Here is a 25,008-nt window from a genome sequence, read left to right as displayed (position 1 = left end):
ATTCATGTTAGCAGTCAGATATGTCAATTTGAACTACTTTTTTTTACTCTGACGTCTGTTTGGAGACCAAGTAAATATTCTTAATGTTGTGTTAAGATTATGTATTTATGATATCTTTATGATGTCATAATAAAGAGCTGGTAAATTTTTTTGTAATATTTAGTAAAAACGCCAATTTCACAAATGGAGTTAACAGTTTTCAATGACTTTAAAGTTGTTCTCTCTAAAAATTTACTAACAACTTATGTTAAAAATTATGTTAAGATAAAGAACCTACACAGCAAACATTATATAGCGGAATTTCAGCGGGTCTATTTAGACATTTTGAGCGTTCCACTATAGTTTTGCTCATCGGTTACTAATGCCACTAATTGTCCACTAGGACAATTAGTGGCAGCCACCAAACGCAGCTAACCAATAACTAGCCACTATTAACATTTAGAAAAGTTATCAGCTGGCCATTAACAACGGGAGTCACTAAGTTTGGTCTACTAAGTAACCGATGAGCAAAACTTCATTGAACCGCTCAAAATACTTATACAGGTCCACTGCAAATCTACTAAAACAATATTTGCTGGGCAATCAACATTTTTGTAGTAGATTTGCAGTGGACTTATATAAGCATTTTGAACGGTTCATTATAATTTTGCTCATTGATTACTTAGTTGTCCTTTAGTGGCATTCACTATAAATGACCAACCGACAACTTTCCAACATGTAATATAGCGGCTTTTTTTGAACATTACTGGCAGCACCACTTTTTGGTGGTTGCCCTAATGGTCCACTAAGTAACCAATGAGTAAAACTACAGTGAACCGCTCAAAATGGTTATATAGATCCATCGAAATTTAACTATAGATTATATAATGGAAATGCTTTTTAAATAGAATAAAAGTGCTCTGAAAATAAATATTTCGACAAAAATTTAATATAACAGTTTTTGCAGTTTTTTGCTCCAAATTAATTGGGGTAGTAATCAAGTATTTCTTTGGTAGCTCTTTTTATGTTAAATAAGTAAGTAAAGTATTAAGATTTTATAGAATATTGTCTGCATCAGAAATGAATATATTAGTATAACAATGATCATAATACAAAAAATGTTTAACTGATTTCCATAAAATCTAAACACTTGTTCGTAACTATAAAATTATATATATATAATTTTGTAGTTATGAATTATAATAATTGTTTTATAACAATCGATTAAACAAGTTTTAAGTTTGGTTATTTACCCAGAATTTTAAAATGGAAATCTTATATGTTATAATTTGTTAACTACTTATTAAAAAATTGGATAGTAAAACAATTATAATGACTTTTTAATATTATAAAACTTTAATGACTAATAATTGCTATAATTGGTATAATAAGAATACGTTACAAACAAGATTTGTAACAAAACAAAAACTTTCTTTAAGCTGAATATTAATTTATTCACTAAACGGGAGGCGAACGCAACGTATTGGCTTCCTTTAATTATAGTACCAATGTCTTTAATTACAGTACCAATGTCTTTAATTACAGTACCAATGTCTTTAAAACAATAAAATTCTATTTTTAGTTATTGTAAATCATCTCTATGCAACTTTTCAATTTATAATCTACGTTATTGAGATACAAAAAACAACAATAATTCAAAAATTAATTTTTCTAGACCAATACTTTTTGATGGTTTTGAGCATGATGTTGTATTTACCATTTAAATTTCAGAAATAGTAATATAAAAACAAGGCGTTTCCTTCAAGCATTATATTTCTACGAGTTGAAAGCAGTCGAAACACGCACGAGTTTTACTTCGAAAATAAAGTCAGTTGACCTGATACGCTTGAATGAATCCCAGAATTTGCACATTTTTCGCATTGCTCATTTTATATAACTTCAGTCATACTCAGAGGCAGTTTAAGGATGAATTTCGTGCTAATTATTTTAATTCTTAACTGTTTATTTATTTACTCAACATCTACTGATTCAAAGCATAATAATAGTGAGACTTGAATATTTATTTTAGACTTTTTTTTAATACTTTTATTATATTTTTTTTGTTTACATTTTATGTCGTTATTTAGCCAAGGGAAGTGAGCATAATGTAACTCAGCCGTTAGGTGGTGGAAATGACCGCAACTTATCTCAATCATTTCGTCAAATAGATGTGCCACAAACGCAATCGCAAATGATGTCTAAACAAATAAAAGGGTGTGTAAATAACTGTAAAACAGAATACCATCTGTGTAGAAAAAGAAAAGAATACGCCAAACTCCAATGGAAAGGGGCAAAAGTTAAATTTCAGTCATGCGCTGCTATCAAAAAAGAGTGTTTAGGAGGTTGTTACAAGTTTACAAAATCTGAAATAATTTCAGTTCCAAGTTAGATTCAAATAAAGTTATTCATATTTTGATTGTAATAAATTTTTTATGAAAGAGCGTAAATTTTTGACAAGATTTTTATGTTGATTAAATACGTTCCTAACTCACTTAAACGTTCCTAATTCACTTAAAATTGCATCATAAAATAAACACATATATGCGTACATAAAATCATTGTATTCTATTGCAAATCATTCTTATTTGATATAAGTAAAAATATATATTTTTATTTGAAACTAGTTTCATATTTAAAAGTTAGGTTAGGCACAAAAAAGTTATTGTTCACCATTTTTTGGTCGTCGATAACGTTTTTGCTACTGAGTGGCACAAAATGTATATATATATATATATATGTGCAACAAAAAGTTTTTCGCATATGTCTAAACTAATATACAACAAATTGTCAGAGTTAAACTTCAAATAATTTTCAACATCAAAAAAAGTTCAAAATAATTTCCAACAACAAATTTCAAAATAATTTAGCAAAATGTTGAAGTACTTTTATTTTAACAACAATATTCAATCAAACCATTTTTTATTTATTTATTTTGTTTTAAAAACTACAAATTAAGAAATATTTCTTAAATTAGATTGTACGCATTTTTAAAATTACTCTTATCCTCCTCCCACCTCCATTACTTCATTAAACCCATTTTGTAGATACCTTCTCCCCCCAGGGCCGTCCCGTATAAATTTTAATGAGAGGAAAGGAGGAGGGGGGGTTGACGTATCTGTTTTTTGCCGACTTTAGCCAAAAAAAATTTTTTTTGCTGATAATAGCCCCTACTAGTAAATTTAGTAGGGGCTAGTCACCCCCCTACGCGCCCCCCCTCAGGGCGCCTCTGCCTCCTCTTTATCCTTCTTAGACCCCAAAACCCTTGATTTTAGCACCGATTTTCAACTTTGAAGATTTTTATATGTCTTCAAATAAATAATTCAAAAATATTTATTTTGATAAAGTTATTTTACATACATATCCGTAAGTTTGACTGGCCGGGAGTTTTTTTTTTCAATTTTTTATTTTAGGTGCCCCAAGAAGTTCTTACGGTCTTGTCACAGAGCACCGCGGAAATGCATTTAACCAGGAAGTTCACGCCTCCTTCCTTACTGTGACGCGAAAATTTGTCCAGAGCTCGTTTCGAACCTGGATCTCCTGCTTATAAAGCAAGCGCTCTAACCACTGCGCCACGGCCGCATTAATGCGAGCGAAAGCTCCGTTTAATTGCAATCAAATCATAATTTACTTTTTATATTTAAAAAAATTTCTTTTAATAAATAATTAAATAAAAATTAATTTTACTTAGGGCGGAATTATTTTTTACGCAACTCTCTTTGTTTGTAAGACCGTAAAAAACTAGTCTTACGAGAGATTAGGAATATCGATAACAAAGCCTAAAACCTGCTTTTTGGCAAGTCAAAAAAGAGTTCGCTCAAAGTACACGTCCACCTTACTCAGATCCAGTGTATTAGGGTTTGCATGTTTGTGCATAGAAGGACACTATACTTCTCCCCCATACCATACATCCTTTTATGTTGGCAAGCTAAGATCTTTTTTCAGACTTGGCCAGCTGGCGAATCATAAACAACAATTAGACGGCGTGGTTTTATTTTTCTTAAAATAAAGTTGTTATTTATTAAAAACATTTAGTTATTAACAAGTACTTGTTAATTGTGATATATTAGAAAAACAAACATTACCAAAGTATTCTTTTTTCAATAAGTGCATATATACTTTTATATTGAACCCTTTCCCCACATACGCTTTTGTACGCTATTTGAGTACCCTCTCCACCGTCCTCTTATAACCACACGTACTTTATGAACGGCTCCAGAGCTGCTGTCTCATCCTAAGCTCCGTTATTCCCAGTTTACTAAATCTCGTATCTAATCTCAGATGTTAGGCTCTTGAGACTTTTGGAAATTTTTCAACAGTACCTCAAGGTTCTATCCTCAGTTCAGTGTTATTTCTAAATTAATGATCTCCCTAATGATCTTTACTAATGATCTTCCTCACAATCTTACAACTAAATGGACTCTATTTGTCTACAACTCAACTTAATACTTCTGCCTTGAGAAAAAATCTTTTCTTTTTGATTACTTAGAAAAGGCAGACAATATTAAATCTGATCTCTTTTTTGTAACAGCTCTTTTTTTATAACAGCTTATTCCTAATTTCATTCTCTACCATTACTTATCTCTTATTCGTTCTTGGATGAAATACTGTTGTCAAATTTTGGGCTGGGTCTTTAAATGATGCATTTTGTCTTCTAGACAAGGTCCAAAAACGCACAGTAAATTTAGCTGGACCTGCTCTATCTTGCCAAGCTTCTCCCATTGTTGTAAGGTTTCATTTCTTTCTCTTTTTTACAAATAGTATCATGGTTGCTATGGTTGCTGCTCAAACGAGCTATTATCTCTAGTTTTATCTCCCAAAACTCATTATTATCTCTAGTTTTATCTCCCAAAACTCATTATATCGCTTAACTTCCTTGAAAAAAAAAAAACTTTATAAATGCAGTAGAAAAAGTAAGCCATTTAGTATTGACAGTACGAAGAAATAATGTTTTACCTTCAATAAATAATCAATCTGTTAATTTTTTGAAATCCTCTATTTTGCCGACTGCATTCTACAACAGTAAAAAGAATACATTTCAAGATTGAGCAAAAAGATATAACTAACAACTTTTATTAGCTGATAATACTAATATCTGTAGAATGAAAAATAATGAAAAAAACAATTACATAGCTAAAACAAAAGTTTTTTTTACTACAATTTAACAACAAAATTACAATGAAATCCTCACCCGAAACCATGGTGTAAATTAAATGCGAGCTTCTCGGCGTACTCACCTAAAAGAACAATTGCTTTTTGAAATGCATTATGTGCTTCTGCAAATTTCAATTTGCAAATGCTAACAAGCCGTTTAACTCGTTACTCTGAATTTCAAAATTTAACAACTTCCAAATTGTCTAGTTAGTATTAGAACCATCAGCTGAATTATTAAAAAGAATCGAACATCACAATAAAAGCTAATTTAATGTTATACTAACGCATAAGTTTTTTTCCAACAATGGTCCAGGACCATCTTAAAAAAATATATAAAGCTTTTTGGGGTCTCATACTAAAATCCTGACTTATCATACTATCTATAATCTATTATTTTACTATAACGAAATATTTTTTGAGATAAAAAATAATGTATTATAACAATGCCTTATTCACCACTTTAAATAGTCACAAGTTTAAATAGTCTGCTTCTGAAGTTGAAACTCTTATCTTTTATAGAATACACTAATTAAACAAATTTTTAGTTTTTGTATAAATCTAGATATAAATAACAATCTGATTTTGAAAATCTAATATCATAAACTGAATTATGTTTAGGTTTTGAAGAGGCTGATAAAAAGGCTTGGAAACCAAGTGAACTGTATTTTAAGACTGCATTATGAGAATTTCTTTTCTTAACTCATAATTTGATTTTAAATAAATCTTTATGTAGCTTTTCCAATCCCATATCACGATTATGTCAAAGAGTTATCCATTCATTAACATACTAAAATTTAAAGATAGATATTAGTAACTTTAATAATAATGACATTTCTATTGTATGGTTTAGTTCTCAATTCAGTTGATCAACCAATGTAAATAATTTCAAGATTTTATTTAAACTAAAAAAGAAAAGTTTATACAAGAGAAGTTATTGTTAAACTTACTTAAGTTATTAAAAACAACTCAATTTGTTACTATGCAAATAATTAATCTAATGACCTTGGTAATGAACAAGTAATAACATAGAGAGGACCTAAATATCCTAAAATGTCAATATCTTGAGAATTAATTCAGCGAGTCTACTTCAACTTTGATGTATTGTGCAAAAAAGTACGTGTTTTCTCTATATAATACAAAGTTACACATTATCTCCATATAAATCAAAAGTACATTTATTTCCATATAATACAAAAGTACATATTATCTCCATATATTGCTTACAAAGCGGAGATTCAAAATGAACAGCTTGGAATGAAAATCAACTTAACTTAAACTATTTTCTTATTAGTTTGGCTTTGTTTAAGTTCGTCTAAGTTTTTTAAGTTTATTGTATCGAAATATAAAGTTGTACTGTATTGTATTGTATTGAAATATTAAATTTTTTAAGTTTATTGAATCGAAATATAAAGTTTTACATAATATATTACAAAACAATAAAGTTTATAAATTTGTAAAGTTTATAAATTTGTATTCAAAAAACAAACTAATCATCTAGATTTTTCATTTGATCCCAAATGTCAACAAATTCAAGTGACAGCTGCGAGGACAAATATTGTATTGACAATGTTACCTTTACTTAAACTAAATATATGCTCACTTCATAAACGCTACTTTTCAAAGCTGCTCCTGTTCAAAAGTTCAGAAGTTCGACAAACCCATTGAAATGTGAGTTGATTTAAGAGTTTTATTTTTGAGATTTAAATTAACTCAAAAAAGCTTAGCGTTGTAAATATTGTAGAAATTTTCAAAAAAGAATGTGTAAACTAAGTTTGCATTGCACAGGGGGCCAGGATTAGTAAAAGGTCAAAACTTTGTCTTCTTTTTTGTGATTTGCAATCAACATGCATGTCCATATGCAGGCTGTCAAGATGTCAATTTTTTTAAATTTTATGGGTTTATTTTATTAACTTATTTTTTAATTTTTTAGTGTGTGAGTTTTTGTCATTTTTCTTATTGACTTTTTTAAAATGTTTTTCATTTAATATTTGGGTTCATTTGGATTTGTTTCATTTTAACTTCGTTTCATTTTGCAAATTGAGTTGTTTTTAATAACTTAATTAAGTTTAACAATAACTTCTCTTGTATAAACTTTTCTTTTTTAGTTTAAATAAAATCTTGAAATCACTTACATTGGTTGATCAACTGAATTAAGAACTAAACCATACAATAGAATTGTCAGTATTGTTAAAGTTACTAATATCTATCTTTAAATTTTAGTATGTTAATCAATTGATAGCTATTTGATATAATGGTGATGTGGGATTGGAAAAGCTACATAAAAATCTAGTTGAAATTAAATTATAAGTTAAGAAAAGAATTCAAAAAATCCAGAGAAGCACGAGTTGAAGAAAATTGAAAGCTCGCGAGGTAAAGAAAATTGTAGGTGGTTTTATTTTCTTAATGATAAAGAAAATCAACTTTCAAAACAATAGAAATACAAGAAAGAAATAAAACTACACGCTGGCAGTATCAATGGAACCCATATATATCTAAGAACGAACCACGTAACCAACTTGCTAAATAGAGTATTGCCTCAAGATACAGTATATTCTTTGGCTTTGTTTTCATCAGCTCCATTGCCATTGGTTAAAAAAACCAAAGCCTCTAATCACCAATTTCTTAAAAAATCAAACTGACAAGTCATTGTCGGCAGTTTTCTCTAAATTGACTGCTTTGGATTTGACGGTTCGTTTGCGTATTTGTCACATCAGCTGAACTGTGAACATTGCTAGAACCTGGTAGGTTTATTATTGTGAAATCGGCAACCACAGTTGAAAGAATGGTATTCAAATACACAAAAATAATCAGAGAACCGGTCATATTTAAGTTTTTTTATCACGGGTTGCAAGCAGTGGCGGACTGAGGTTTAGCATTGTGGGTGGACCGGGGGAATGAGTTGGAGGCGACAGGTTTAGGGGTATAGATAAGTTAGAAAAACATGATGTCATCTATTTCTCTATTAAGATGGACCCCCCAGCACTATGCTGAATCCGCCACTGGTTGCAAGGATGCAATTCAGTTTGAAACTTGATGAAAAGATGTCAATGAAAAATTAAAGATATTTAAATTAAACATTTATATCGAGAATAACTTTTGATTAGCTAGAGTTAATGGCTCGATTCCCTTCAAACTTTTGCTGAAAAAAAGTTTGAAGGGAATCTTTAATGACAAGAATTAGAGTGAAAGTGACGGCAACGATGACAAAGATAAGAGCAAACATAGACAATGATTACACATAAGACTTTTCCAACGGGTTTAAAGTTGGGATAAGTAAGACAGATGACACTATTGAGCTATGTAATGATTTGTACCCCCCAAATTGCGCACCATATTGATATTGTTTCGCTGTTCTCCGACAATCGATCACTTCTAACACTCCAAAAATATGATAATCTTGCTGGAGTAGCTTGCGCGTAATGTTCGAACATGTCATATAATTAAAAATTGCACTCGTAAGTTGTAAATTGACTTTGAGTCCAAATTGAGATAACTGATAAGGAGTTTGTTGCATTTTTAACTATTATATCATGTCTTGTGCTAGTGAAATTGGCTTTATAAGCATTTTCTAAAATAATGCAACATTTTTGTCAGCCAATAAAACACTATTATCCATAATAATTAACTTTAGAGACACGAGTTTAGCTGTTAAATTGAAAGCTGTCGGGGCAACGGATAAATGAGCAAAGAGAAACTTTTTCTAGCTAGCTTCACTATCTGTACAGGGAACATTACCAATACAAAAATTTAAATTCGACGTTTTTTTTGAGCTCCTTAGCAAATTAGCAACTGTAAATATCATAGTTTAACTGAATAACGGATCAATCCGCGAGCATACGATTCTATCGTTTTCACCAGTTTTTCATTTGATAGTGATTCCACCAGTTTTTCATTTGATGTTGACAGCATTGAAAACTTGCCATTAATAGAAAAGCTTGACAGGGAAATTTTGAATGATATGAAATTTTAAAATAAAGGAAGATTAAACATTTTAAAAAATTTATTAAAAACATTCCCTAATGGGATTGCAGTTTTCGAAGGAGACACTCATGGAATATTTGCACAACCCCTAGAGTAAATTGAAAACTGTTAAGTCAACAAGTGTTGAATTGAAGCATGAACTTTTGGCTAGTGGAAAAATTGTGACAAAATTATAATCATCTCTGGAGGATGACACTCTAAATGCCTTTTTTTTGTACGGTCATATTTTACAAAGGAGAAAAAAAGCGCAAAATGAAAAAAATATTTAATTATTCATGAAAGAAATTTATTGGGCTTTCTTAAGCCGCTTCAAAACATTAATATTAAAACGAAAATCAAAGTATGATTATATATTAAGCAAGTTTAAATACCAATATTATACCAGTATTACCGGAATTGAAATTATTCAGTACCGAAATACCGGTAGTATTGAAAAAATGATACTGATATCGGATTCACGAATTGTTTAACGAATAAGTTAAATAGTAAAAACACAGTAAACACCATTCAGTTTTTCTGATGTTTATTTTTGGTATTAAGCGTTTTTGATTTTTTGGTATTGAATTTTTAATAGCAATCAATCAAAATGATATTAAAACTCAGTCTGTTATGATATTAAAATTCAGTGTGTTATGATATTAAAACTCAGTGTGTTATGATATTAAAACTCAGTGATATTAAAAGTGTATTAAAATGTCAACTAACTCTGTTTGTCACATTCCCAACTTACCGTAGCAGTAGACACGTCGCGCCCACTTGTACACTTGATCTCATCATAACAAATGAGCTAGACCGTGCTATCTTCATCAAGTAAAGTGACTCTCTTGGCAACACTCCGATGGCCCAGGCACACTGCTTCATTGAAAGCCAACTCGTTGTTTTAGGTCTCTCGTCTTCTTTGCCGCTACGAACTCAAATTATTTGGAGCCGAGCAAACTACGAAGAATAACTCGCCAGAGAGTCCAAAAGCAATCCTAAATTCTTACATATACAAAGCAAATAGTGTCAGGCTTATTATTAGATTGCTAGAAACAGCTAACAGCAACATCACAAACAATACCGGCAATATATGCTCATTGTTAAATAACTGTTTCCATTTGGTTTTTGTTTTGGAGCCCGAGGGTCCAATGTCAACTTTGGACCTTCAACGACATTACATCTGAATGGCAAGCGGTCACTAGTGGTGTGAATTAAGGTCTTGGGTCCATTGCTCTTCGTAATCTTCATTAATGACCTGGCGGACAACATAACTCATCATACGATATGCTAATGACAGCAAAACTATGGGCGTAATTAAAAATGAGTCGGACAGCATCACTCTCCAAGCTGGCTTTGACAGAGTAGTGACATGGTCAAGTATATGGCTCATGTATTTAAATTTTTTTTTCAATTTTACTTTGCATTTCATTGAGAAATGCAAAGTAATGCATGTTGGCCGCGCTTATAACAAGTCGACGGGCGAATACTCATTGGCCAACATCGACTGCACGCGTTGTTGCCTCAAAAAGACTGTAGTCAAACAAGACCATGTGATTGTTTTCTATGACCTAACCGTCAGATCACAAGTATAGTCACCCACATCAATAGCAAATAGAATGCTTTGAGATGGAAACTCAAAAAAACATTTTGCAGTCGCAGTACTTAATTATGGTGCAAACTGTATATCGTTTGCATTCGCCCCCACCTTGAGTTTACTGCGCAAACCTGGTTGCTGCATTTAAAGCCTGAGATTACTATTCTCGAGCAAGTCCAATATTGAGCAACAAACACAATATCATCTAGTAAAAATCTGTCATATGAAAACTGACTCCAACAGCTTGATCTAACAACAGTTGAAGAACGCCGTAAAAGAGCAGACCTTACGGAGCAATGTAAAATCTCGCGTCAATTCAAACTTGTCAGTTTTTTTGACCCACAAAAACTTTCAAACAATAAAGCCAAGTGTATTTTAAGAGGGCATTACCAAAAACTAAAACGCCAGCTTGTACAATATTGTGACGAACGACACAACCTTTTTTAAATAGAGTTGTTGTTCCATGGAATGCCCAAACAAAAGTGAATGCTTCATCAATCAGTGCTTTCAAAGACAGCATAACAAAGTAACTTTTAGAGACACCTTTGTTGCTTTGTCTATGACTCCTGTGTTTTTTTATTTTAGTCAGCATAGAGGGGCCTGGTGTAGCACCTCTTCATGAGAAAATATATACATATATATATATGTATATACATATATATATATATATATATATATATATATATATATATATATATATATATATATATATACATATACATATATATATATATATATATATATATATATATATATATATATATATATATATATATATATATATGCATATATATATATATATATATATATATATATATATATATATATATATATATATATATATATATATATATATATGCATATATATACGCATATACAGTATTGGACAAAACGAGTGCAACCAAATAATGCTAATTTAGTTTCTTTATATAAAAATGCTGCATTTTTTCAATTTAGAGAAATAACTATGTAACTGTTTAGAGACAAAGTTCTTCAAGTTTTATTCATCACAAAGTTCATTATTTGTACACGAAAATTAATAAATTAATCAAAAGTATTAAAAAAGGTTGATTTCCTTCTGGACAAAACAAGTGCAACTCGACAAAATGTTGACCAAGCTGTATTTCGCTATCAATATTTCGTGGCAAATCCTTTGTTGTCGATCACAGCCTTGCATCTTCGAGGCATAGATTCGATCAGGTGATTAATGAAACTTTGTAAAATCGCTGCCCAGGCCTTTTGGATTTGTTCAAACAGTTGATCCTTATTACGAACACCTTCACGATTAGTTCTGCGGTTGACAATATCCCACAGGTTCTCTATAGGGTTGAGATCCAGAGATTGAGGAGGCCAATCCATCACCGATATGTGATTGTCTTGAAACCACTGCTTGACTACTTTTGCAGTGTGTTTCGAATTATTGTCTTGCTGAAAAACCCATTTTATTGGCATATTCCATTCAGCATGAGGTAACATAATATCTTTCAGGATATTTTTATACATGAAACGGTCCATTAGCAGAAAAACACCCCCAGACCATTACATTGCCTCCACCATGCTTCACGGTCTTATGGCAGTAACGTTAATTGAGGCGTTTTCCGGCCGGTCGACGTACACGGCAAATGCCATCGCTCCCAATGATGTTGAACTTCGATTCATCACTGAACAGGACAGTTCGCCATTTCTGCACATTCCATTCAATATGAGATGTAGCAAACGGAGTCTTTTCTTCTGGTTTTTAAGTAAAATCAGCGGTTTCTTTGCAGGGCGTCGAGAAAACAATCCGGCTTCAACAGCACGTCGTCTGATTGTTCGGTCCGATACAGGCAGCTCTAATTGCTTTTGTATCTCGACTGATGATATCCAGGGATCCTTCTTGACGGATCTGACGATCATAGAATCCTCTCTAGAAGTGGTGGAACGCGGTCTTCCACCTTTGTTATCTGCTGCCAACTTCTCCGTAGAATGATATTTGGAACATAGTGTTGATACGGTCCATTTTTTCACGCGATATTTATCACAAATACTTTTTTGTGACATTTCACTTACGTAATCGCCAATAATTTTCTTTCTTAGCTCCAATCCAAGACTTTTGGGAGCCATTTTTGCACTTGAAGTCATAAAAATAATAAAAATAAATAATCACGCTTCTCAAGGCTTACCGTGTTACATTTACCTTGTGATGATACAATAATGCTCTGTGGAACACAACGTCTTGGTTGGATGTGGAATGTATTGATGTAATGAAACACTTTTTGTATTTCACTTCTTGTCTTGATGTTCTTCGATAAAACACTTTGATAAAACTCACTTCGATAAATTGTCTTGATAATACTGACTGATTGACTTCCATATACTGACTGAATTACATGTCGATTTACATGTCTCTAATATAGTAAAATGAACCTGTGTGAACCTGTTCTGGAAGATTCTAGATGCTTCTTTTCGATGCTTCTGGAAGCTTCTAAATGCGTCTGGATGCTACTGAATGTTTCTGGATACTTCTGGATGCTACTGGATGCTTCCAGATGATTCTTCTGGAAATTTCTGGAAGCTTCTGCATGCTTCTGGAAACTTCTGGAAACTTCTGGATACTTCCTTTAATAATTAAAAAACTTCCGTGACGTTGAGGCGGACCAGACTTAAGAAAATGAAGCAAACCAATAAAGTTGCACTTGTTTTGTCCGCTGCAAAATGACATTTGTCAACGAAATGTATATATATATATATATATATATATATATATATATATATATATATATATATATATATATATATATATATATATACCCAGTGGGCACATTTTTTAAACGTTCTTTGGACGTTTTAAACGTTTTTTGGACGTATTTAAACGTTTCATTTATGTTTATGCCTTTGATAATCAAGAATTTAAAACATAGTTCAAAACTTCTCAGAAATGGTAGAGATAATTTAGCAAAATTTGTAAGATGTTTAACCTCCTAAAATTTTAATTACTCAAAGTCTATGTTTTAATAACTCTTCAAAAGTAGCATTCTTCAGAACCTGTGATAAACCTCAATATCTAAAAACAGCTTTATAGTTAAACAGCTTATTAGCAAATAGATACCATCATTATGAAAAATAAAAATATCTTGCAACCGGTTTTCCATGTGAATTTTAATCTTTAGCTTTAAAAAATGATTATTGTAGAAGACCCTGAAAAATGGCTGATAAAATAAACTTTAAAAATGAGTAATATGACTTATAAAGTTACTTAACAAAACAAGATATTGAGGTTACTGAATGATTCTAATGCATTGTTTTTTTTTCATTTTTTAGTCTCATTTTTGATGGTATCAAAACAAAGCATTAAACATATTTGTTATTAAAATTATTAATTATTAAATTAATATTTATTATTAATATAATAATAATTAATAGTTAAAATTTTTTATTATTAAAATTAAAAGTTTAATTCTAATACCAATAGTTTTACAATTACTATTAATAAAAATTATATTATCAAAATTATTATATACTAATAAAAAATGTTGAACAACCTCTTTTTTATTTTGTTCTTCTGAACCTAAATCAACTATAAAAATTCGAATTAACTTCTTTTTTTTTTTTACATTTTATAATTAAGTCAGTTTATTATTCATTTTTAACTTTATAAAACTGTTTTATGAGAAGATAAGGTTTAAAATCCAAAGAATAAAATAAGGGTCTGTATTGTTAACAATCTGGATTACATTGGCTGCCTTGAGAATATTTCCTAGCAATGATATCATTTGTTCTAATTCAACTTTATATTCATTTTTTTTCTTTTTAGTTATTAAGGTGCTACAAGAAGACCTAATGGTTTTATTACATTGCGTCACGGGTGATTTAACACACAAATTGGCTTTTTGATTGTAGTTTTTCTGCGTTACTTTTGTTGTTGTTATTGTAGTATTGAGATAAGTTTATGCAAAAACACTTTTTTTTATAAATTTTGATATATTTAAGAAGAAAACAAATTACAAGTATTTACCAATATAGTAAAAAAATCATCAGTGTTCGTGGAGCAGTGGTTAAAGATCTGGCTCAGAACTAAAAGGCCTTTTTTTAAAACTTTCACGTAACCTTAAAATCCGTTTTTCGCAAACAATACCTGACCTTGGTCACTAGTTTATAAATGTCCATGTCCAATTTCAGCCGTCAACGTCAAGTTTTTGTTAAGGAGTTGCTCAAATGTTCTCAAAAGAGCAAACATTTGGTATGTTTGCTAGAATTATTTTATTGGTACCAGTGGTACCAATGAAATAAATCTAACAAACGTGTACCATGAAACTTACTAAAATTTTATGGTACACGTATTAATTTAATAAAATTAATTTAGCGCAGTATGATTAATCTAAACTTAACCAAAGTACCTATTTACCATTGCTGGAATGATCCTGAACGAATCAGACTAACCGTTTGGTTATATTATTTTTTATCTTGATTGACTTATTCAACTTGATCTAACCTTATTTTGCTCATAAAAAAAACTTTTGATATACTTGATTATTGTAATAGTTACTTTATTAAGTGTTCGAGTTTTTTTTTTTTTTTTTTTTAGTTTTTTTTAGGTGCCCCAAGAAGACCTTACGGTCTTGTCTTGTGTTGTCGAGTGTTTTTTTTAATTTTTTTTTTTAGGTGCCTCAAGAAGACCTTACGGTGTTGTCACAGAGCACCGCGGAAGTGCATTTAAACATGATTTTCACGCCTGCTTCCTTACCGTGACGCGAAAATATGCCCAAAGCTCGTTTCGAATCCTGGATCTCCTGCTTATAATGCAAGCGTTCTAACCACTGCGCCACGGCCGCCCAGCACACGTGTTCGAGCCTGATCTTTTGGATAATACTAACCATTACCAGTTAAAAAGAAATTGGTTATAAACAGTTAATCTTGAGAATTTACTTGCTTAAATGTGATTTGTTATAAACAATGTATAACTAAGCGTTTGATCTGATTCGTTCAAGAACAGTACAGTAATGATAAATTTGGATTTTTGTCTAGTTCAGCCGATGTTGGTGTTCTTTTTGTAAAATTTGTACCGATATGGTTTTAAATTCTGCTTTCTTTTTATTATAACATTCTCTTTATAATTTTTGCCAATGATTATTGAAACACATTGGGCCATAAAATAAAAAATTTTGTGAACCATTAAAACCTACCTGCTTTTTTTAATTTAAAACTAAAATAAAGCGTACACTATGACAATGTAACTATGACAATGTAATTAAACAGAGGGCTAAGATTAGTTTTCGGATTTCCTTGTGACATAAAATAATAAATAAATAATGAAAAATTTTTATTGACTTTTATTTGCCATTCGGTATATTTAAATATGATGCATATTTTATATATCTTACACCTTTCTGATGAAATCTGAATACCATTTGAAGAATTAAACAAAAATAATACATTTGTGATTAGTCTTTGTTAACCAAATTCTTAATAATTCTGTTAACCAAATTTTTTGCTAATAGAGTAACTAATTCCCTTATCGACTCAAAGCTTATTTGCCGGTAACCAATAAATAAAATTTGCAGAGATTCAAAAGAGTTTGCATCATTCAAACAGAATATATTTCCTGCGATTCTGGATTGAGCAGATGCAACCTAATCAATATATCTTTTAATAATAAAAATAAAAATAAGGAAATGATCCTTTTTAAACTTCTTTACTTTTGTATCATAAAATTACTTTTCAACTCTTGTTTCATCAGCTTTTTCATTTAAGGGGTCATCCATAAATGATGCCAGTAAATATATGGGGGGAGGGGGAGGGAGTGCTGGAAGGTTTGACACTAATTAGCAATGAGGAGGAGGTGTTGAGGCCAAAATGATGTCAATTTAAATTATTTTTTTAGTTTTAATGAGCAGATTTTAACGGTATTTACATCTATTAAATGGTATATAAATGATGTTTTGTTTGTGGGGAAATTAATATTAAATGCGGGGAATTTGATATTATATTTTATTAAATTATTTATAATAAAATATTATAAATTAATATAACAAGTTTCCCAGAGACATTAAATAAATAACAACTACTAACGTAAAATAAAAATTACTATCGTTTTATTAATATATTACCATTTGACTGCGAATCAAATTATGTTAGATATATTAACTCTTTGTATATAAAATTCACAATCGTTGTTCGCTCCCTAGCGGATTATAAAATGTGGTTTAAAGTAAACTCATAAAAGTAAACTCATAAATTTGTCATTTTTTGAAATTAAATTGTCGTTATTTCAAATACGAAACTCTAATTACTCTCTAGTTGATTGTAAAACGTGATGCAATGCAAACACATAAAGTTTATTGAGAATTCGAAACGCTAATTTCTCCCAAGCGGGTTGAAGAAACTCTTTTAAAAAGCTTGCGCTAACAATAAGCAAAATCATTATTCTGATTGTGATGTAAACAATTCTAATAAATCAATATTAAAATATGGATAAAGCCGCATTACTTAACTTATTGATGGTCTCGTATGGAAATGCTCATCCCGATAAAAAAAAGGCTAAGTGGATTCATTGCTGAAGCTGAAGAGGGTGATTTAAAAAAGAAAAAGAAGAAACTAGCTCATCTACGTAAAGAACTGGCCAAAAAAAAGTATGATCAAGCTCAACAGAAGAAAACTAGAGAACTGAAAAAAGCTAGAATGGAGGAAATCTGCTTGGAGCATCCAGAAGTCAAAGAAAAACTAAAAATAAGAAAAAAACCTGGTCGACCATCATTAGAAGTAGATCAACCTCTTCTTTTGAAGGCGATTATGGATATTGCTCTCCATGGTTCGTCCACTGGTGAAAGACGTCGGTCAGAGGTTCTTCGGGAAATGATAACTTAGCTATGTTTGTTAATATTGTATTTGTTAGAATTTTACTCTTAATTAGTACTTGCACTATTGTAAATATCCTTGAAATGTTAACAACTAATTTCAAGGTTTGATTTGAATATAATTTACGAAATAATTCCCGTTTTCTGTAAAAAAGTTAATTATATTCAAATATATTTCTTTATTATTTAGAGCATTAAAACTCTCGACGAATTGACATCCGAGATGAACAAAATTGGATTTGCAATCAGCAAGAGCGCACTCTATACTTGTCTACTTCCGAGAAGTTACGGAACATTAGAAGGCAAAAGGCACGTCAAAACAGTCCCTGTTAGATTGATCAGTCCTCAGAATGAATCTCATTTAAAACATGTTGACGGACTCTTTTGCAGTTCAACTATAAAATATGTGGAAGAAGTTTGTTCTATTTTAGGGCCAGATGAAGTGTGTTTCATTAGCCAAGACAACAAGGCTAGAGTGCCAATTGGAATCACAGCAGCCAAAAAACAGGCGCCGTTGTTGATGCATTTGGAGTACCAGGTAACTCTCCCGGACCACGACTGGGTCGTGGCCGCTAAACACAAGCTTATACCATCTGTATACGCTGGAATTACGACCAAAAAAGATCCTCTCGGAAAAACAGATGCTGTTACTTATTCTGGACCTACCTACATTGCTGTTCAATCAGAAAAACACGCATTCTTGACCGCCTTCGCTCATGGATTAAACTTTCAGCGGCTCTTGGATATTAAAGAATTCGATTCTATTACCAGAGATCCTCAAACTAATATGGTTAAGCCTATCGTTGTGTTTAGCGTCGATGGAGGACCCGAAGAAAATCCCAGATACCAGAAAGTAATTGAAATCGGGATTCACTTTTTCTTGAAGAATAACCTTGACGCTCTTTTCATCATGACGAACGCTCCAGGCGGCAGTGCATTCAACAGAGCTGAGCGACGAATGACACCTCTAAGTAAAGAATTAAAGAGTCAAGGAGCCTTTTATTACAAGATCAACGTTGGATTGCCGATCATCTTCGTACAAGTCAATATTTCACTCAAATTGTGAAATGTGAAAATCGTTCTTGTTGTCGAACTATTAGAAGCTCTTACTCTAATTAGAGCAAGATTTTTCCGCCACCTGTCCCGGTCAACCAAAAGAAGGATGGGCTCAAAGCAGTAGATGTCTCAGAAGGAGCAAAAGAATTGTTTCCATCATCCGTCTTTATGCTCATCACAACAAACATTGAAAGTATTCTTCCTCGTACTGCCAAAGGATTTCAATTTTGCGTTTCGTCCTTCAATTCAGTCTAGCCTAGCTGATAGAATCTGTAAAAAGTGCAATATCTACTTTGCCTCTCAAGCTATGTTGAAAAAGTTCGCTTCTATCCATTCTTATGCTATAACATTCCTTCTAATCAAAAGGGTCCAACCTGTTCGCATCGCTGCCAAACGTCAAACAGAATTTTTGGCAGTCATAGTCTTGCAGAAGAGTTCGGAAACTGCTGAATGGTTAGATGAAAATGAAATTGACGCAACGAATTTGATTGTACCTCAAGAATACGATATCCTTTTAGAGCGCGGAGAGCATTCACTACCTATTGTTTCAATCAATGATTACTTCAGTGGCGGATCCAGCATTTTTTTATCTTTGAGTTTAAACCCCCCTCAATTTGAGGGGGTTGTAATTTTTATATGGTCATAATTTTTGAACGCTTAGAGATAATACTATGAAACTTAAAAATTATCGATGAATATAAGTCTAGTTGAGTGCAAAAAATATTTCATCAACTTGTTGCTCTCACGTTTGGGGCAGGTGTAGCAAAAATTTTGGGGCTTTTTGTTCCCAGCCTCTAATCATCGCAATTTTTTGAAAACCCTCATTATTTGATATAAGTATAAATATATAAATGTTCGGAGTTAGCTCCATGTCTGGAAGTTAGCTTATCTCAAAGATCAAAAATTGCTGGATCCGCCACCGCACTTCAACAACCCACGGGAAGATTATATCATAGATATATAATACTATTTGCTTAGTTGATTGTTTAATGAGATATTGACTATTATATAATATAATTTGATGAGATCTACTATTATATAAATGTGTAATTTAGTCAGAAAAAAAATCAATGGTTTTTTAAGCATTTTTATTGTTTTTTAGTGAGGGAGTACACAAAAACTGACATCATATATAACGGGAGGTTGGCCAAAAATTGACAGAGTTTGACAAAAGGGAGTCGAAAATTTGAGAAAAAACACTGACATCATTTATGCATGAACCCAAATCCTAGTCAAGTAACAGTCTGCTCTTTTTGCAAATGCGTTCCAACATTTCTTTCCAACTAAAATCCTTTTTTTTTAATTTTGTTTGCTTTAAGATATTGCTTTAAGATAATTAATTTTGTTTGCCATAAGTTATTTAAGATATAAGAGTTTATTTTTATGTCTTTTTATGAAAAGCAATAATTAATGAACTAACATATTTATTTGATATGCATAATCATTGTCTGGTTTTTGCGCATTCCATTATTTAGATTGTAGCAGTTTTGTACTTTCCTTAAACAGTTACTTTTTGTCGTCTTCACTTAAAAGATCTGTTAGTAAATAAACTTTTTTGCCTAAAAATTTTCTAACGTCATAGAAAAAGGTAGTCAAGATACAACGCGAATAATATTTATAAAACGATGTTCTTCTCAGTAAAACTATATTTGTTACTTCTTTGTTTTCTCTCTCTTTTTTGTTTTTATTACCAATTATCATACTCCTAAATCATTTTTAATCAATACAAAAATCACGGAATCTAATAACGGAATTTCCGCAAAAGATTGCTTAAAACTTTTGTGTGCGGCTGAAGCTGGTTTTTTATCAAAATATTTTAAAAGTTTCTATGCACCACCTATTAATTAAGATAATTTGATAAAAATTTTTTTTAGAACTACAGATGGTTTACCTGCTTTTTTATAAACAGATATAATACTTGAAGCAATTGTTATATTGATTTGTGATCAACCGAAATACTGTTTCGTTATCGGTTTCGGCCTAAATTTCAATTTGAACCGGTACCGAAATTTCGCTTTCGGTACTTTTTATAAATTCAGTAAAAACAAAAATTTCGGTTGAAAAACATACCGAAAACCGAAAAACTTGTAAGATTTTAAATTTTTATTTAATTTAGAAAAATAGTTATTTTTGAGAATTTTTCTCAAAATACCTCGAAAAAATCTTGTTTTGCAGCGAAAATCTGCCAGTTTTTAACTTTCGCTATTAACTTATATCGCCAACTTATGTATCAAATCTAAGTTTGTGATTCATGTGTAATCAATTCTTACATAATACACATATAAAAAAAACAATAAATAAAAGATTTCACTTTTAAATAAATTTTTCTAACGAAATTAATTTTGATTAGCCGAAATGTTGGTATCGATCTCGGTAAAATATTTGCCGAAATATCAGTTTCGGTTTCGGCACCTAACAAGAGTAGAAATTTCGGTTTCGGCTTTTTTTCTGTTTTAGTCGATCACTAATATTGATTTAACGAACTGATGTACCAATGAATTCTTTCTGATATGTATATATTTTTGAAAAACATTAGCTTTAGTAAGCATATGTGCTTTGGAATACTGCAAAGATGTCCAAATATATTATTTTACGATTTTGACATTTTATACCTAAAAATAGCCTTTGAAATATGCAATAAATAAATAAAAACATTAAAATTAACTTTAATATACTTGAACATTCTTAAAGTATACCAAAGAATGCATACCAACCAAGCCTAATGCTTTTTCAGATGTATTTATATCAAATGTCATCAATATATATTTTTCTTATATATTTATATGAAATTTCATTAACCAGACCGTCAAACATATTAACATAAAAACACAATAAAAAGAATATTAAAAAATCTAGTATCTAAACTGCAGTATGCGCTACTTTAACTAGCAAAAAGCTAGTTTTGAGTTTCTCAAAAAATTTTAATAATAGCTTTCACAATCATTCTCAAATTTAGTATTATGGATAACTATACACAACTTAGAAAAAAGATCAATAACTAAAAAAAATAATATAACCCCTTTACTTAACACTTAAAAAATTTTATTTTTATGTAGTAAAATGCATGAAAATAACAAGGGATAACACTGCGTCAATGCATTTTAACGCGTTGTTTTACATCGCTATTTATTACATTGATAAAGTATTTTGGCTCGTATGCATACAAATGCATATAAGTCAAATAAATTTACAAAAGATATTTATGTATTTATAAATGTTTTCCCGTAAACATTATTTTTTAAAGACACTGATGAGTATTCTGCACAATGATGAGTATTCATTGTGAGACACTTACAGTGTCACAAATTGCAAGTTAGTTTGAACTATCTGTCCCGAGAAAAATCTTTTGTTTTAAATTTAGTTTCAGTTAAAATTAAATTCACAAAATTTGCTGGGAAATAGTAAATATACTGGTTTAACATTTAATTTTTAACTTGGCTTACTTTATTTTCTCAAAATGCCAAACCAAGTAACCATGATTAATGCAGAAAGTCTGTATATTTTCTGTGCTTAAGAAAAGTAACAGAGAGGTGCCCTAATTTTTTGTTTAAATATTCACAAAAAAAATTTGCTTATCAAACTGATATCAATGATCCTCAAGTGCCACCAGGAATTCGTGAAAAGTGACGCATAGCTCATAGAATAAGATAATGGTAAAGACGCTTCTCTACACCCCTTTCACTCAGGTGAAGATGCTTCTCTACACCCCTTGCATGACTATCAAGCTGAAAAGATTCTTTCAAATAAATGAGAGTCAACATGTGAATGCTTGATTTGTTGCATTAGAAAAACAAAACTTAATAACTCTGACCCAATTAGCTTTATCCATCTGTCCAAATAGTTCACCCTTATAAACAAATAGCCGTTAAGAAACGATGCTCAACATGCTTTTCCATCATTGGTAGATGTCTTCTTTGTAATTGAATTAAACAAACACTTACACAGAACTTGTTAAATACTACCACAAAAGAGTAAACATCTGAAAAAGTAGCTGCTTTGACGTTTCCTAACAAGACTCTGTCACCTCATGGAACTTTAAACTGAATCAAGAGGAAAGAAAACCGATTTCTGTGGTTCCAGGTAATGTTTTTTTTAAGTTCATCAATTTTTGAATTAAAAAACATTTATAAAATTTATAAATTTATAAACGTTTAAACAGTATTTAATAAAATAAAGTTGTAGGAAGCAAAATTTAAAACTTTTTTATTTTTTATTTTTGCAAGAGGTTTTTAATGTAGATTTTTTTTTCCAGTTGCAGGTGCATTAGCTGCCTAAAATGTTGTTGTTTTTCAAAGCCAGACTGAATTGACAAACTGTGGTGAAAATAATCTTGAACCAACCCTAAAACTAGTGACGCTACGAAAAATCGTGGAAAAAAACTTCCAGATCTAAATTGGTTCACTGTGTAAATATCATTCTGATTTGTTTGCTACTTTAGACATTCGTCAGATACAACATCAACATCAGATACAACAAAATCATCAACATCAGATACAACATCAGATACAACAAATTGCAACACTACAGATTCAAAAAAGCTTTTGGTGTATTGCAAAGAATTGGATGTACTTAAAAAAACTATAATTGAGATGAGGGGCACAGGATTAGACTATAATCTTAAAGTTGAATTGAATGGAAGTGATAGTTTCTTAAATGTTTTCCCTAGATTTCTTAACTTGGAGACACCGAATGACTCTCCTCCTTCTAAGAAGCTTTATTCTTTAGTTTCCGCAAAAGACTCTGAAGTTAAGAGGCAAATAATGATTACAATTTATGAAAATCTTCCTTAAAACTACGACAATGTCAAGCAAAAACTGGACAAGTTGAGTTATAATTGAATGAATTTTTCTTTATTATGTGAGTTAAAAATCGCTAACATTATGTGTGGTCTACAATCTCATTCAAGTGCTCATCCTTGCACTTTGTGATATGTGGAACCCAAAAATCTTTACCAGTGGCAAAGTTAAAATCTTCGGGTCTATTCAAAGTATTCACAAAGCTTATGAAGCCAGTACAAGCGCCGTAATAGCAAGGGACATCCAAAGTGTTGTTCATGAACCCAGTATTATGTCGCCACATAATACTCTGATTATAGATTTTGTTGCACTTATAGAGCTTCACTTGCTTTTTAGAGTGGTGAACCACTTACCTGGAACCACAGGTGTGTCTTCACTGCACACAGTAGTGTTTTTACAGGAGAATCTTCACTGCTTGATAGTTAGGCAAGGGGTGTAGAGAAGCATTTTCAATTGAATCTTTTCTTCCATAAGCTATTCGTCACTTTTTACGCATTCCTGTTGGCACTTGAAGATCATTTATATCAATTTGATATTTGATAAGCAAATATTATTTGCAAGGCTTTTATATTTAAAATTTTCTTCAAGAAAAAAAAAGCCTCCTTTAGAAAAAATGTTGAGGGTGGGGCCTTGGGGCCCCCGACCACTCCCCCGGTGTCGTTAACTCTGTTTTGTGAACATTTAAACAAAAAATCAGTCTGTTGCTTTTTATAACCAAAGAAAACATACAGACTTTCTGCATTCATCATGATTTCTTGCTTCAGTCAGGGTTAAAGATTAAATGTTAAAACTGTATTTTTACTATTTCCCAGCAAATTTTGTGTGTTTAATTAACTGAAACCAAATTCAAAACAAAACAACACTTTATGTTTCAATAAAGTCACAATTCAGTTTTTAAAACCAAATTTTAAACTCCACGTTATAAAAATTAAAAATTAAATTTTATCAAAAAGCAAAAATAAATTTTTTATATAAACGTGATCGTCTATTTGTGTATTGCCATACCCCAAAAGGCTTTTCTCGGAACGGAAAGTTTAAATTACCTTCCATTTTGAGACACTGTGGAGTGCGAACAAGATTATGATTAGAGATATTTTTTAATAAATATTTACGTTTTTTTTTGGAAATTCAGTTTTGTAAATAAATAAATGAAAAATTATATGATTAGTATAAAATAAAATAAGTATAAAAATACGCTAAAATAAAACGTTTTAGAGAAATTAAAACATTTTAGAGAAATTAAAACATTTTAGAGAAATTAAAACAATTTAGAGAAATTAAAACAATTTAGAGAAATTAAAACATTTTAGAGAAATTAAAACATTTTAGAGAAATTAAAACATTTTAGAGAAATTAAAACATTTTAGAGAAATTAAAACATTTTAAAGAAAAAAAATGAAAATATGAAAAAACTTTCATATTTTCATATTTATTATATAACACATATGACTTTTTATATTATAGATACTTGAATAAAGAAACTGAACAAGTTACTAACCTAAAAGTTAAAGGCCAATCTAAGTACGAGCTAACAAACTAAGCAAATCTAAAAAATAATTTTTTAATTTATCAACATTTTTATTTAAAGTAAAAAGAAATCTATTATAAGTTATACTACTGTCCGACTGTGTTTGTTGCG

General features: G+C 30.8%; 2 long non-coding RNA genes across 2 annotated transcripts; one reads left to right on the top strand and one right to left on the bottom strand.

Annotated features, from left to right (window-relative positions):
• Positions 1–1,844: 1,844 nt before the first annotated feature.
• Positions 1,845–2,191, top strand: LOC100208865 (uncharacterized). Its single transcript, XR_010641279.1, has 2 exons — positions 1,845–1,984; positions 2,067–2,191. It is a non-coding gene; the product is annotated as an uncharacterized LOC100208865 (long non-coding RNA).
• A 2,740-nt stretch (positions 2,192–4,931) lies between these two features.
• Positions 4,932–25,006, bottom strand: LOC124816416 (uncharacterized). Its single transcript, XR_010641280.1, has 3 exons — positions 24,868–25,006; positions 5,168–5,213; positions 4,932–4,990 (listed from the first exon to the last, which is right to left on the bottom strand). It is a non-coding gene; the product is annotated as an uncharacterized LOC124816416 (long non-coding RNA).
• Positions 25,007–25,008: the final 2 nt, after the last annotated feature.

The sequence above is a fragment of the Hydra vulgaris genome, chromosome 10 (genome assembly GCF_038396675.1).
Source record: "Hydra vulgaris chromosome 10, alternate assembly HydraT2T_AEP".
Classification (NCBI taxonomy): Eukaryota; Metazoa; Cnidaria; class Hydrozoa; order Anthoathecata; family Hydridae; genus Hydra; species Hydra vulgaris.
The sequence above is the reverse complement of the archived record's forward strand: the minus strand, read 5'-3'. Positions and strand labels throughout refer to the sequence as shown.